The 16,242-nt window shown below is 40.9% G+C and overlaps 1 long non-coding RNA gene and 1 other non-coding gene across 3 annotated transcripts in view; one reads left to right on the top strand and one right to left on the bottom strand.

Moving 5' to 3' along the window:
* LOC147825942 (uncharacterized) overlaps positions 1-16,242 on the top strand; it is a 122,301-nt gene that overhangs the window by 14,410 nt on the left and 91,649 nt on the right. The gene's annotated exons all lie outside the window — the stretch shown is intronic.
* On the bottom strand, positions 9,258-9,364 carry LOC147825943 (U6 spliceosomal RNA). Its single transcript, XR_015440181.1, has one exon. It is a non-coding gene; the product is annotated as a U6 spliceosomal RNA (small nuclear RNA).

Here is a 16,242-nt window from a genome sequence, read left to right on the forward strand (position 1 = left end):
ATGACAAACTGCCTCTGCCTTGTGGGTGGTTTTGTTTTTAAAAGGAAAGTGCAGGAGGGTGCAGAGAGCTGCTAAGAGGGAGCAGATACAGTGATAGCTTAAGCTTTCTTTCCCAAGAAAACTCAAAAAGCAGGTACAGAAGATGCAATAGAATTGACAGATGTAGAGTGCATTTATGATACGGAATATTTCAGCAGCACCTTTAATTTCCAAGGCCCTTCACAATCAAATTTTAGTTCATGTGCAACATGATCAAGTAGGTTGCAAAGCACTCCCTCAATGCTGAGAAATCTATGTAATTGACAGAGGCAACCTTGTCAGGTGAGAGGCAGCTGTGCAGTGAAGAACCTGGGTTCCTCACTCTGCTTCATAGAAACATATCATAGCTAATCACTTAACTTCTCTGAATTTCACTTTCCCATCTGTATGTGGGAAAGAATAATACCTACCTAGCCCACTTTATATGACTTTAAGGGGAGATCAAATGACACACATTGTATAAAGAAACTTTTTAAATGGAAGATTCCTGAGGACAATCTGATTTCTTGATTTAATCTTAAAAACATTGCAAATATTCAGACAAGTGTTGAATAATACATGGAAGACATGCTAAGGTTTTGAACTAGAAGGATATATGTTAGGATATTTCAGCCTCATTCCTTCATTTTCCAGATGAAAAATCTAAGTGAAAACCAAAGAAATGAAGTTACTTTCCCAAAGTATTGAAATTAGAAAAAGAGGGCAAAAGAACATTCCTCAAAACCATTCCAAATTCTTTGAAGAGGTCTTCTGGTGGTGTGGGGGGGTCAGGTGCCAGTGTGGACTGGTTCTTGTTCTTTGATGTCCACAGATAGTCCTGAGCTGGAGAGGAGATTAGCAGGTGATCAAAGAGAGATGTTAATAGCCATAGGCATCTGTCTGATGTTTTCTTCTTGGCATAATGCCAAGAATTTGAAAAGCACTAGGAGAGTTCTATGAGGGCAATTCATCTGAAGAATTATGTCAATGAAAGTATCCTCTAGTAATGACTTAGAAACACCTCTTCAGAGTGAGAAGATATCCTTGATGCCACATCAGGAACAACTAGACTCTGTGGTCCACTTGCAGCTGTTCAAACGTGGGGGAGAAAAGCATGGATCTCAATGGAGCACCTGGAAAGAAGAGCAGAGGATTCCTGATATGTGAGCTCATGTCTCTGGTGTGGATGAAGATGCTTGGCTATGAGCTACCTGGAGTCTCTACCAGGATGTCCATCTCTAATGGGGATACTTCTCCACTGAGCCCTGGTTCAATTCCTGATCTACTCAGTTGGAACTTCTCCAATGGGCCAGGTCAGGGGTCTACACAGAAAAGACAGGTCCACTATCCACTTTGCACAAGACACTTAGAACAAGTTACTTGAACAGTGACTATTAAAATAACACTCCTATCCTCGTCTCCATCAGAGCTGTGCAGACTCAGGAGTCTTTGAAGATGAAGTGGTCATTTGATGCTGAACTTAGGACCACCACCACAGCATGACTCAAGGCTTTCTGGCAAGTCTTTTTTTCCCCCTTCAAAGGTTAGAAATCAAAGAGCCCCAGCTCTCAGTGGATCCTGGATGCTACTGGGTTAACCCAGCCACATGTTGGCATTGGGTCAATGCCATTATTTGGACTTGGATGTTCCCCAGATCACATTAATCCTTAATCAGTGCTTCCTGTGATGTCCCAAGCCCTAGAGCCTGCCCCAAATCTTGAGATGCATTGATTTGATGTCACAGGAACTGAATAGAACACCTCTAGGTGAGCAAAAATAATTGTCACTGACTCAGTAACAAGAAATGGCCTGTCCCGAAGGGGCCAAGTCACCAGGCAAGAAAGACCTCCCTAAAGTATGGCATGGTCCCTTTACTCTATGCCAGTTAGACACTGCCTTAAACTCTGCTGTCATCTCTGATTCATCTCATTCTTTTATGCAGGGAAAGTACTGTGTGAAGTCCTGCTACATTTAATTGATAAAATACAACCAGTCACTGCCGAGCCAAAAGGGCAAATGGATAGTCCAAGGATGCACTGAAGTAGAACACTAAGCAACATGACAACTGGCTGGGCTGCAGACAGCAGAGGAGGGACAATAGTGGATTGGCTTAGTTGGCCTTCAGCCATTTGGAGCACAGGCATCAGAAAGGAACAAAGAGGCAGAACCACAAGTCCTGCAAGGCCCACAAATGCCACCCAGGGCCACTAAACAGAGGCAGGCCACACACATTTGCAGTGTAAGAAAAACCACATGAATTATTTTAGTCATCAATATACACCAATTAAATGCTGTCTTATAAAGGGTTATTACTGTGGCAGGACTGAAGGTTACAAATAGAGAAGCAAAATACTATCTGTACTCAGCCTGGCAGATCCTTAATTAGGTGAAATAAAATGGTACAAAAGCTGATGCTCTTTTTCAGCAATGATTAAAGAACACGCGAATATGCACACAGATGTAAGTATATCTATATGTATCTACATGGATGTGCATTCATATGTAAACAGATCTCCCCATCTGCATCCCAATTGAATCTAATCACCTGTAGACAAACATTTGCTTGTTGGGTTAAAAACCAGAATTTCTACTTAAAAACATTTTTTAAAAGAGTTTACATACCAAGGACAAATATAATTTGCTTCAATGAGAAAACAAATTTGTGTAAAGGATAGGCAATTGAAATTATTAAATACTTTGAGTTGGAGTATACGATTGCCTTGACAGACTTGATTGGAATTTGGACTGCCTATCTTTGAACTCAAAGCTATCTGCAGTGATCACTGCAACAGCAAGAGGGCAGGGCAAGCAGCAGACATGCAGAGATGGCGGTGACCAGAGCCCTGCCTGGTTGGAGGCACTGTCCTTCTGGTCCTTCTACTTACTGGCATGGTTCCCCAGCTTATCCGACATGGTTTTAAGTACCTAATAAGCTTGTGTTTTACACTGTAGACCGGTTTTATAAAGATAATCCTAGTACAGTAGGAGGATAAAGAATAGTTTAGCACCAGGGGAGGTTAGAGGTAGGGAAAACAGTTGGCAGTTGCTACACTAGGCACCTAATACCGTAGATTGGAGTGGGAATGGAGACTCCAGGAAGGCAGAATCCGTGCAAGTTGGGTATTGGTGGCATACTGACATAGATTATATTCCAAAGAGAAGAGTCTTGCCTTTACCTGCCCAGCACCTAAATGTAATAATTTAATGTTTGCCACTTAATCATAACCCCCAAATCTCAGTGGCCTCACAATAAAGGCTTATTTCTGGCACACATTAATTCCCACATGATCCCAGCAGAGTGGCTCTCCTCCGTCAGTTGGCCTTGCATTGCCTGTACTCTGAGATTTACCCAGAAGGGGAAGAGAAATGGAGAAAAGTCACCAGCTCTTAACCTAGAGGGGGCAAATCTGATTTCTGCTCACAATTCATCAGCCTGAACAGTCACCTCGCCACTCAACTGCAAATAAAACTGTGAGACTTAGGAGAGTACATGGACTCTTTGGTAGGCACTCATGAGCTGATGTGTGTGGGTATAGTCACATCAACTGTCAATGTACATTGAGCTTCTCTCTGCTTAATAGTAGCATCTCGATCTCTCTGCAAAGCTCTGGCATTGGCAGTATCTCCAAGGCTCCTGGACAAATGTGCCCATCTTTACTGAGCTCATTCAGGCTCTCCTTAGCTGTCTCTGTGCCTGGTGCTATCACTGCTTTGTTAATGGAGGCCAAAATCTGCATAGGTTGCTCACATGCCTGGGGGCAGCCTGGGAAACATCCCTTTCCCCAGCTCTGTGCTACACTTGGACTTCAGGCCCTGATACAGCAATGCTTGTGCTGCGATTCTCTTGGAACCTTTTTATGCCTCCTTAGCTCTTTACTCTCTCCCTTGGGGTGAGGATGGATGTAGGCAGGTGTAAGTTTTGTTCCCTGTCCTCTTCTGTACTGTGGTTGTCCTGCTTTCTTTTTCCCTTCCTCTGGGTATTTCTAATTCAACATATGTCTTTTTTTTTTTTTTTTTTTTTTTTTACCTGAAAACCACAAGTCTGCCTGGCTGTGAGTGGATACAAGTATTTGGGGGTAGCGATAGACACCTAGTTGTACTTGCCAAAACTACCCCAGGACTGCCAAGATAACGGATGCAGAGGTGTAGGCATTCCACAGAAAAGGCCAACTAATTTCAATTACTGAAAACTGCCTGGCAAACAAGATTATATACAAAGCAAAGCAGTCCAAAATACAATGCTTAACACTTATTTTCTGAAGTGAGTTTTAGAGACACAGGAGTCCTCTGAGCCCAGGTTTTGTCTTTCTGCAGGTCATCGCTGGTTTTGTTCTATCATCTAGTGAGCTTACATTGCTGTCCAAGTCACTATGCTAGTGTAAAGTCAGTCATAGAATGATAACAAAAATAAGCCTAGGTATATAGTGTTTCATTGAAAGACCATTTGTTAAAGTGGGATCTAGAGTCAAGTTTTTTTTTCTCTTGCAACATCATCAATGCAATTGCTATCATTTCTCTTTTCTAAAAAGAGAATATTAGCTCTGGATGTAGCTGAGTTGATAGAGTGCTTATCCAGTGTGCACAGGACCCTGCATCCAGTCCCCAACACCAATGCACACCGCCAGGCATGGTGGCACACACCTGCAATCCCAGCACTCTGGGAAGCTGAGGCAGGAGGATTAAAAGTGTGAGGCCAACTCAAACAATTTAGGGAAACCCCATCTCAAAACCATAAATAAATAAAAGAAGACTGAGGATGTAGCTCAGTGCAAAGACACTACATTTAATCCCCAGGAGGGATAGAAACAAAACAGCGTGCAGGGACCCGAGCCCCTGTATTAGTAGGTGTGCTGAAGGACCAGGGTATAAGCTGTCCAAAGGAAGTGAACGCGGCAGGATGGTGCTGGGACATGGATTCCTGTGTCCTTCAAATCTCTCCCCTCCCTCCCACAGCAGTGTGCTCCCCTCCTCACTGAACGGTGCAACTCTGGATGCACACAGCTGAGGAAGGTGCTTTGAAAGGCTGCTCTACAAAGGCAAACAGGCTATGGGAATGACCAGGGTTAAAAGCAGTCTACAGCCATAATTATGACAAGCAGCTGGTCACTCAACCTCTCTGGCTTTTATTTATTTTTTTTCTGGCTTTTATTTTGATGGGTTTTTTTCCAATTTATGAAATGGAGGCATTGAATTAGATGACCTCTAAGGCCCCTTCTGGCTCAGAAATTTCAAATCTATAAAAACAAAGCCACCTGCCTCACATCAGGATTAAACTCATAGTTCTGCTTCATTAGCAATCTGTCCTGATCAGCACAGAGAAAAGGAGAAAACAGTGTTTTTATTCAAGGTGTAAGTTCTAGGAAAACTCACATTCTTCCTCTGCTAAATCCAGTCCTTGGAAAGAAATTTCAATGTGATTTGTAGCCACGAATCCCTTTACTCCTAACTTGCTGGCTTAGTCATATTTAATTTTGCATCAAATGAAAAATAAGTTAGCTTGAAACAGAGACCCTATGCTAGAACTGAACCTGGCTTTTTAAAAAAGTTCTGAATTGTTCATGAGTTGCTATGTATTAAACTTTACATGCCCCAGTTAGTAAGATGCTTAGAAGAGAAATAAAGTGAAATCCTGTCTGGAAATGTTGACAGGTCTTTAGGAACATGAAAGTTATAAACTGGAGCACTTCTTTTGTAAATATAACAGCCAGCTGTAGTAGATAGTGTTCATAGTTAAGTCTGGATATTTTTATAGGACATATTTTAGTCAGCTGGTTGTTTTCATTTTTGATAAATAATTGCGCATATTTAAGTATTACAATACAATTCTATATATGTATACATTGTATAATGATCTAATCGTGATAAGATTGTATCCAGTACTTTAAATATTTATCACTTCCTTGTGATGAGAACATTCAAAATCTTCTAGCCTTTTTAAAACACACTAGATTACTGTTGACTATAGTTACCCCACTGTGCAACAGGACACGAGAGAGTATCCCCACCATCTGTGACATTGTGTCCATGCACCAGCCTCTCCTCATCTTGCCTACCCTGCCACCCATCCCAGCCTCTGGTAATCATCAGCCGGCTGTCAACTTCTGAGACCAATTTGTTTGGATTCTACACATAAGGGAGATTGCATGGTCTTTGTCTTTCTGTGCTCGACTTCTTTTGCTTAATATATCATATTCCAGGTTCATCCAGGTTGTTAAAAGTCCTCTGTCAGCTGGGTAATGATGCCCTGTCCAAGGTAACTTCTATAAATGAAGTGACTTTTATTTTTCTGCTAGCCTCAAATGAATTTAAAGGGCCACAAAACCAGGACAATGAAGTGGCAAAGAGTGACATATTCCAAGCGAGGAAAGCTCATTGACAAAGGGTTGCAATCTTCCCTCGAGCCAGAAAGCCCTTCCTGTCTTTAATGAGAGGCAACACCATGGTTTTTACTTGAATTCCAGGGCTGGCTGCCTGGATAACAAAGCCTGCTTCAGTAATTCCATACAAGATTCTTCATCTCTCATGCTTTATTTCCCAAAATGTAAAATGAAGATAATAGTAGCTTTTTTATGGGGTTGACGGCATTAAATGAGCTAATAGAGTATGTGCATAATGCTTTTAAAAGTGTGTGGTATGTGTTAAGTGTTGTATTAACAATAGCTATTATTATTTGCTGAGGGACTCCCAGGTGAATCACTGAAGGCCAATGCCTTCCAGGGTTTCAAACACCAATATTTCAGCAATAGCTTCTAGTTGGCAGACCCTTTGTAAGGATCACAGCTTTCGAAGTTGGAGGCAGCATGTGCTGATTGACAGGGATGCTGTAAAAAGAAATAATTTTCCAGGGGCCAGCAGTGGTTACCATGGTTTCCAACCAGCAGAAACTCTGAGGTCAATCCCTTGAAAATATTTTACTCCTGATACGAGTGGGCCAGTTCCTCTACCTTTCTAACCACTTCCTCTTTACCAGGGCAGATTGCTCCAGTGCTGAGCCCTATTTTCAGGCAGGAGAGAGAATCTGAGTAAGTAGGAACCAGAAAACAGCCATTTAGCTGACCACTGACCATGAAGGCAAATACAGCTGATTTCCCAGGGGAGCCAGAGACCAGAAGTGTCACTTGAAGAAATGAAATGTTAATAACCACAGGGGGAGCAAAGCATTTTAATATAAGAGTCAGGTCTGCATGGATAAAGATCACTTATACTATTTTAAATTTTAGTTCTACTCTCTGAGATTTCATTTTTACTTCCCTGAAATGCAAATCCCAAGGTACCAGGAGAAATCCCAGCCCACAAAGCTTTTGTAAAAGCCACACAAAAGCCACTTCCTGACTTAGTGCCTGCCTGACTGTGGGCCCACAGGTGTCTCATCCTGAAATGAATGCTCCAGCCCTTAGAATTAAACTCCTCTGACAGCCCAGCCTCACTATCTATAAAACACTTTCCTCTTCAGGTGACTCAAGTTGTTCCCTAAAAGCTTTTCCCATGGGAAAAGGAATGACTTTCAGAAGCCAGTTCTCAAGGGACATGACCTTCCCAAAAGTATTCTGCAAGCCACAGCAGCCCCATAAGACAGTCCTGAAAGAGGGACCTGTCTTCACTCTTCACGGGCAGGCTGAGGGGTCATTTTACAGAAGAGCCAAGAGATGCAGGTTACCCTCCACAGGCTCTGCTTCACTGCTAGGGCTCGAATTTGGCCCCCAAAGTTCATGTGTTGGGAGCTTAATCCCCAAGTTCATATGTTAATGGTATTTGAAGGTGGGACATGTGGGAGGTAATTAGGATTATATCCCCAGGATGTCACTGGTGTCTTCATAAGTAGAGGAAGAGAGACCCAAGCCAGTACTTTCACTCCATCTTACCCTGTGCTTCCCTCTGCCACCTTAGAGCAAGAGCCCCTCACCAGATCTCAACCAGATGCTTGTGCTGGGCTCCTGGGCTTCACAGCTGCTGGAGTCTCAAGCCAAATAAACTTCTACTCTTTATAAATGGCCCAGTTGTGTCCTAGCACCAGAAAGTGGACTACTGTAAGACATTAACTCAGTAAAAACAAAACAAAAGAAAAAAACATACAAATTAGTGACAGTGCAGAAATACCACTGCAAATTGGCCACTCATTCAAATGCTTTTGAAAATATTTTTTAAATGACAACCTGGAGAACTCAAACCAATGTGATCTTCTACTTATGCAGTATAAAACTCATTTACTTACAAAAGCTAGAACCTAACCATCTACTTACAGAGCCATATTAGAAACTGAAGAGGAAAAGAAATTGTTGTGATTAGGTTTTATAATTTTTTTAAATGGCCACAAATTGTTAGCAACTGCTCTTTTTAGGAGGCGCAATCTGTTTTCTCTGCTCTTGAATCTGGGCTAGACTTGAGGGTTGCTTTGGCCAATGGAATATATGGGAAGTGAAGTTGTGAGTCTTGTCTTGGCTTTAAGAAGCTGGTGGTTTCTGCTCTCAGCCTCTTGGATGCTGTCCTGTGTGGACAAGCAGGTCTGAGGGTGAGGCAACCTGAGGAAAGCAACACACCTGATAAACAGCTACCAACCCCTCATAGTGAGGAACAAAGCTCATACCTTACCTAAGACAAGGGTCTATCTCTTTTTTTTATATTAATTGGTACATTTTAGGTATAAAATACATTTATATTTATCATTGGGTGTTTGTACCTGAACATGATGCATCTTGGTTCTTATTTTTTCCTCATTACCTGTGTGCCCTTCACCCCCTCCACCCTTCCCTATTTACATAGACTTTGTTTCCATTTTTTTTCTTTCTCATAATTTTTCCTTTCCTTTCTTCCCTTTCCCCTTCCCCTCCCACCATCCCTCCACCTTTGGACCTTTTCCTATTTCAAATTATCAATTATTCGTTTTAATAATTTTCATCCTTATTTACACTTTCAGTTTCTCACACTAGAGATACTATTTGGTATTTACACATGTGTGTCCTATTTATTTCACTTAAGAGGATGGCCTCAATATGCATCCATTTAGCTATAAATGACTCTAGTTTCTCATTCTATATGGCTGAGTAGTACTCCATTTTATTAAAAAACCACATTTTCTTTATCCAGTTTCCAGTTGATGGGCACTTGGGCTGTTTCCAAGCTTTAGCTTTACAAACTGTGCCACTATAAACATGGGAGCACATATATCGCTGTGGTATGATTCTTTTAATTTTGGGGGGAAGATACCCAGCAGGGGAATAGCTGGGTCAAATGGGAACTCTAAAAATATGGAACACTTCACGAATTTGCGTGTCATCCTTGCACAGGGGCCATGCTAATCTTCTCTGTATTGTTCCAATTTTAGTATATGTGCTGCCGAAGCGAACACAAGGGTCCGTCTCTTAATAGTCTCTCTGTTCCAAATTTTTTGAGATACCCAGAGGGACAATTTCTGTCTAGACCACCTCCCTGGAGAGGAATCCTTCCATTTGTTGTTTGTTTTTATTTTTGCGAAAGGGTCTCACTATGTACTTTAGGCTGGCCTCGAACTCATGGTGAGGCGATCCTCTTGCCTCAGCCTCCCCAGTGCTGGGATTACAGGTGTGTTCAACCACATCAGCCTTCAATATTTTCTGACAGTAGCTTTGTTAGACTGAAGAATGTGCAGTTGGAATTTGGCAAGGTATTATGCAATTCAAAAGAACTGAGTGATTCAAGAAGACAGAGCTCAGGAAAGATAAAAATGTGAATAACTATAAATGTAAATTATAAATTATAAAATTCAGGGGAAACTCTCTTACACTTTCTCATTAATTGTTGTTTCAGTGAACAAACCAAGGCATGCACATGCATGTATGCACACACACACACACACACACACACACACACACACACACCAGAAGAAATCACATTACAAGAAGAACTGGGTGCTCCAAGAGAAGCAAAGTGTGACTTTTTAAGATGACAGTGGTAAAAGCTTTCCTGTTTCTACTTTCTGATGTCACTTGTCCTTGTCTTTGCTCTGCTTTCTCATATGAGCAAGGAGTATAATGGGTATAGTGTTTGAATGTGATAATCCTTCTATGACCTGAAATTCTCTTCAAAATATTCTATTCTGTGGCACTCTCGCAGGTTTGTGGTAAAATAGTTAAACGTTGCAAAAACCCTAAAATATCTTCTGAATCCTCAAAAGAGATTTAAATTAGGTCCAGGTGGGTGTGGTGCTCAATATGTCGGTATAGTTTAGCTCTTTAAAAATGATGACCCAGGTATTGAGTGTAACACATCTTGATTAATCAGTGTAATCATTACCAGGATACGTTGTGTTCCAACTGTGCTGCAAAACCAAGAATTGTTCAGATAAGCTTTTCTGCAGTATTCACATATTTACATTTAAAGATAAGGTGTTTTGGGTTGGAAAGGATTCTACCAGTGCCTTTCTGGACATGGTGTTTTGGAGCTGAAGTTAATCTTTAAGTCTCCAGAATTCCACCTCAACTCAATATTCTCCTCCCCACCTTTATTACCCAGCACATTGGGGAAAATACTACTGCAAAGTGGTTCCATGAGAAAAAGCTGAGAATAGAGGAAACAGACATGTTTCAGAGAAATTGCTCTCTTCTCTAGCAAACCAATAGAAGATGGATATCAGATATGTTCATAGCGTCACTGTAGAGAAATAGAAATCTTTCCTGAGTGTAAGGCAGAATGAACTTTCTGGTTGCCGTAACTATATTTGTCAAGTGGGAACTGGGCTGACAAGCTCAAAATTAGAAAAAATTTTAGGGAAAACTCTTAGGAAGTTAAAAATCCATGTATTCAGCATTAAATAAACATCTTTTATATGCCCAACACTTAGTTAACCACTGTGAAGGAATTAAAGTATAACAGATAGTCCCTGCTTAACATTTAGAATTTAATTAAATCACATACTTGGCTAAGCATGATGAAAGACATGAAAGAAAGATAATGCATGGATCTTGCTTTCCAGCAGCTGATGGCCTTTTAGGAAACAAAAGGTATGCACTTGAAATACTTAAAATGTGATCCTAGGCAGGAAATGTAAGTGCCAGAAAGGTTGGCACAGAATCTAAAGAATCATTCATCAGAAGGGAAAAAGGTTGGGCTGCAATAGGATCCATTGATAAGGAAGTAGCTTCTACCTGTATACTCTTTGCTCATAAGTCATTGTAGTTTATTGGAAGTATTCCTACCATAAAACCACAAAGAGAAATGCAGGCAAGCAAATGTGCACAGGACAGGAAAGCCATAAGGTGGGTTAAAGCACTTCTAGAAAAAAGAACATAGCCTAAAAGCATACTAAAACCTAGAAATTTCAAAATATTGCATATAGTTACCATACGGCCCAGCAGTTCCACTCACAGGTTTTTCAATTATTTTGGGTATGTATCTGTGTCCACACAAAAACTTGTGCACATCCATAGAGGCATTATTCACAGTAGCTATAAAGTAGAAGCAAGCCAAATATCCAAGAAGTGATGAATGCATAAACAAGTTGTTATACCCATACCAAGGAATATTATTTGACAGTAAATAAGAATCAACTATGACAAGGGTGTAGCTCAGTAGTAGAGCTCTTGGCCATCATCCCTGAGGCCGGGAGTTCAGTCTCTAGTGCTGTAAAAATAACACAGAAATATGTGCTTATAACAGGCCTGAACTCTAAAAACAGGGTACGTGAAGCAAGCCATACAAAACTGTATCATAATCATACTTTCATGAACTATACGGAATAGACAAACCTTTAGAGACAGAAAGGAGATCAGTGGCTTCCTGGGCTGGAGAGAGGCAGGAACAAACAGAGACAGAGGTGGAGAGTGATGGAATGTTCTAAAATTAGGTCATTGTGATGGTTGCCCAACCTGCTGATAACTAAAAAAAAAAATCCTTAAATTATGGGCTTTAAAGTGGTAAATCTAATGGAATATTAATTGTATCTTAAAATTATTATTTAAAGAAAAGCCTGGAAAGATTAGCCCTCCCAGTGTTGCTGAAAATGCTAGCTGCTAAGATTAACATTATAAAATAAACACCTTAAGAAAGAAGCAAACAAGGGGCTGGGGGTTTAGCTCAGTGGTTTCGCCACCTGCTGTGCAAGCGCAAGGACCTGAGTTCGATCCCCAATACCAAAAAAGAAAGAAGCAAATGCATGGACAAAATATAGGAGATTCATAGAAGCATAATGCTGTCTACCGCTTGGATTCTTGGTGTTATGAGGAATTTAGAATTCTAGAAGATGTACCTGAAGTAAAGCGGTGTTATGTGTCATTTTGCAATAGTAATTCAGAGGCCTGGAAAGATTATTTGTACCTATATTCTTGAAGATATATTAGAGTGATCAGATACTTTTTAGAAATAATTTCCAACATACAGAGAGAAGAAGGTGTGTGAATAGTACAGAGAACACCCATCTCCTATGTGTTACCCACATATTCCGTTTGCTTGATCATTTCTGTGGGTGCTTACTCTCTGTATCCTTGTCACCTGTCCTCTCCCTTCTCTCTACATTTATATTTATCTATATACTCAGACCTCATAGCAATTTATAAATTTTAAATATGTAAAATTTGACAATCTTCTCTAAGAGTGAGTTGCAAGCATTATGACCCTTTACCTCATCTGTCAGTGTGCAGTGTACATTTCCTAAGACTAGAGCATTGTCCTACAGTGTTATGCAAAGTTATCAAGTTCAGTAAATTTAATGCTGACATGACCCTCTATATAATCTACAGTCCATTTTCCAATTGTGTCACCTGACATGGTATAGTGACAATTGCTCTACAATAAATCACTCCCAAACTTAGCAGTTGAAAGTAATAATCTCATTTTCCTAGGTTAGGTATTTGGTGGGGCCTGTTAGAGTCCTTGGATGTGAGGTCTCAGCTGGGGCTGGGTTCTCATTTGAAAGCTAAGCTAGAGGAGGAGCCGCCTTCATGGTCCCTCACTGAGTTGAAGGACTCAGTGCTTGGCTAGGTATTGGCAAGAGGCCCTCAGTTCCTCTCGCATGGTCTTCTTCATACTAGTAAGCTCAGAGCATGGCGAGTGGCCTACTTTAGAACAACTGAGAGAGCGATTCCCCCAAATGGAAGCCTCAGTCATCTTTGTAACATAACCTTTGAAGAGATATTCCATTACTTCTGTAATACTGTGTGCATTAGAAGTAAATCAATAAATCCAGCTCACATTTAAGGGAAGTGATTACACAGATCACAAACACTAGGTAGATTATTTATTAAGGACCATCTCAGAAGCTGTGTACCACACCCAGAGATATTTTCCAGTACAAGATCTAGCCTAGAATTATGTATTGCATTTATTTGGCGTATTTCTGCAGTCTTTTTTTTCCTTTCTGACTGACACAGTTCTTCTCTTAAAACGAAAGGATAAGTTTGAGTCATTTGTGGGAAGATGGATGCACCTTGAGACCATAATGCTAAGTGAAATACATCAGATGCAGAAGGTGGCACAGTATTACGGATATGAGAAACCCACAGTATAAATTATTTAAAGGACAAACTAAAAGATAGGTGATAGAAAACAGGGAGTAGACTTTGTGGAAACCGGAAGGGGATCTAGGGGATGGGAAGAGAAGGGGAAAAGAAAGAAAAAGCTTATAATGGAATAAGGATACGCAACAATTCCCAATGATTGATGTATTCGTTATGTCTCATAAACATATGCTATAACAAAAAGTTTGCCTAAAAATAAAAAATAAAGCTGTGTCAATTGAAAAAAACTAAGTTCCATGTTTGGAATTTGTATGATGTGTCTCCTCTTTTAGATTCAGACTATGCATTCCTAGCCAAGTGTTACATGAATAGTATTGTGCCCTCTCTAGGGCCTCATATCTGGATGCATAAGATGTCCATCTGTCCTTCAATGTTAATTTTGATCCTCGGCCAAGGTGTTGTCTGATGTCTCCACTTGTATGATTATAATTTTTTCCCTTTCAATTGCAAGGCAGTCTGTGGGTAGACACTTTAAGATCATGCAAACAACCTGCACCTCGCCAATTTTTCCCTCTAAATTCCATTCTTTCCATATCTACCAGCTGACACTAGATGTTTGTATTTGTCTGCTTAGGCTACCAGAGCAAAATGCCATAGCCTGAGTGGCCTTAACAGGAGACGTGTATTTGTCACAGTTCTACTTCTTGATCGAGGGTAGGTTCCTTCTGAAGCCTCTTTCCTTGGCTTGCAGATGGCGTCTCCGGGCCCTGTCCTCATGTGCCTTTGCTCTGTGTGCACTTCTCAGTGTCCCTTCCTTTTCTACGGACTCCACTTTTATTGGTCTAGGGCTCTGCCCTTAAGAACTGTCTAATCTTAATTACTTCTTAGGCACATTTTTGGTTATAGCTTCAATATTGGAGGGGAGAGGCAATTCCGTCTATAGTAGCATTCTGTTGGAAAAAAGACATTTTTTCTCATACATTTACTTGCTGTTAGTATATGAGATGGATTCTTATTTTCTTTTGGGTTTTTTTTTTTTTTTTTTTTTGGTACCGGGGATCGAACTCGGGTCCTTGCGCTTTCGAGGCAGGTGGCGGAGCCACTGAGCTAAATCCCTGGCTAATTCTTATTTTCTTTTACAGTGCCTTATAATTTGTTACTATCCTGAATTATTTTGGCCTTTGAACTATCGCAGACTCATAAAGTCCCTCCAGGGTGGCTCCTCTGTTTGAAGGACTTTGCCCAGCAGGTGGGAGCCCCTCCTTCCTCCTGGGATGAGAGGATGCTCCAGCTCGCTACAGAAGTGGGGGCTGCACAACACTGTGAATATAGCAAATGCCACTGAAGCCACTGTATTATACATTTCAATATGGTTAAGTTTGTTATGTGAATGTCATCTCGATTTTAAAAGTCCTGTATCTGAGGATCCCTGGTTCCTAAGCTGCACTAAAAAGCAAGGTCTTGCTCATAGGTGTATCTTTGTTGGGAGGTATCTTTGTTTCAGTGGCCCTCTACATCCCAGTCTATAAATTCAGCCACCAGTGGATCTAAAATATTTAGAAAAAAAATTGTGTCTGTTCTAAATACTACAGTCTTTTTTCTTCTCATTCCCTGGACAATGCAGTATAATTATTTACTGACATTTACATTGCATTAGGTATTCTAAATAATCTAGAGAAGCTTTAAAGTGTGTGTGGGGGGGGGGGCTGGGGATTTAGCTCAGTGGCACAGTGCCTGCCTTTCAAGCACAAGATCTTAAGTTCTATCCCCAGTACCAAAAATAAGGTAAGCGGTAAAGTGTGCAAGTGGTATGCGTAGGCTATACACAGATATTATGCAATTTTATAAAAGGGGATTTGAGCGTGCATGGATGTGCCTGGATTTTGATATCCATAGAAATCCCAGAGTTAATCTTGTCGGTATGCAGAGAGATGAACCTGCGTGTATGTTTGTGTGCATGTGTGTATGCAGACACAGAGAATGTCAGCCTTCTGTTGCTATGACAAATACCTCAGACAAACAGCTTACAAGGATAAAAGATTTACTTTGGTTCCTTGTTTCAGAGGTTTCAGTCCCTGGTGGCTTGGCCCTGTTTCTCTGGGCATATGGTAGCATGGTGCTGCTTGGCAGGAGCTACTCACCACAATGGGAAGGGAAAGAGAGAGACAGGAAGTGGCCAGAGTCCCCGTGCTAATTCAAGGACACACCTCCCAGGATTAACTTCCTTCCACCGGCCTCACTTACTAAAAGTCCCACCACCCACCAATAGCCCCAGACTGCCAGCCATGCCTTTACACAGGGGCCTTTAGTTAAGGCTGCAGAACCAATGTGTAGTTCTGTGTGTGTCTGCATACATGACACACACGTGTGCCTGTACACTCACTGAGGAATAATGATTCCACATACACACTCCAACTGCAGCCCATTCCTCCTATACCTGTATATCCTCCTTTGCACATTTACAACTCCCTCCTCCCACAATGAGAACCCTTGCTCCCAACATCAATGTATTTCCTTATTTACTCTAAAATATCCCAAATTATTTCAGAATCACTCTGTCCATGGCATTACAAAAACACACGTATTAAAAAGAGCTTAGTATTTATTTGCAGTTGTTTCCACCCTCCCTAAGTCTCAGGGTTTTGCCTAATGCTTGGTCACAAATTACTTGGACCACCCTCCTCCCTGCCTTTTCAGTGTGATTATTCCCTTGAAATAGAATTAGGTTCATTTTTTTTTTCAGCTTGGTTTTTTTTTTTTTGAATATTTTTCTCTCCCAATAATTTTTAAAATATGT

This window comes from Heterocephalus glaber, unplaced genomic scaffold (assembly GCF_053883595.1).
Source record: "Heterocephalus glaber isolate CG9 unplaced genomic scaffold, H.glaber_assembly_v1.0 deba00001481, whole genome shotgun sequence".
NCBI lineage: Eukaryota > Metazoa > Chordata > Mammalia > Rodentia > Bathyergidae > Heterocephalus > Heterocephalus glaber.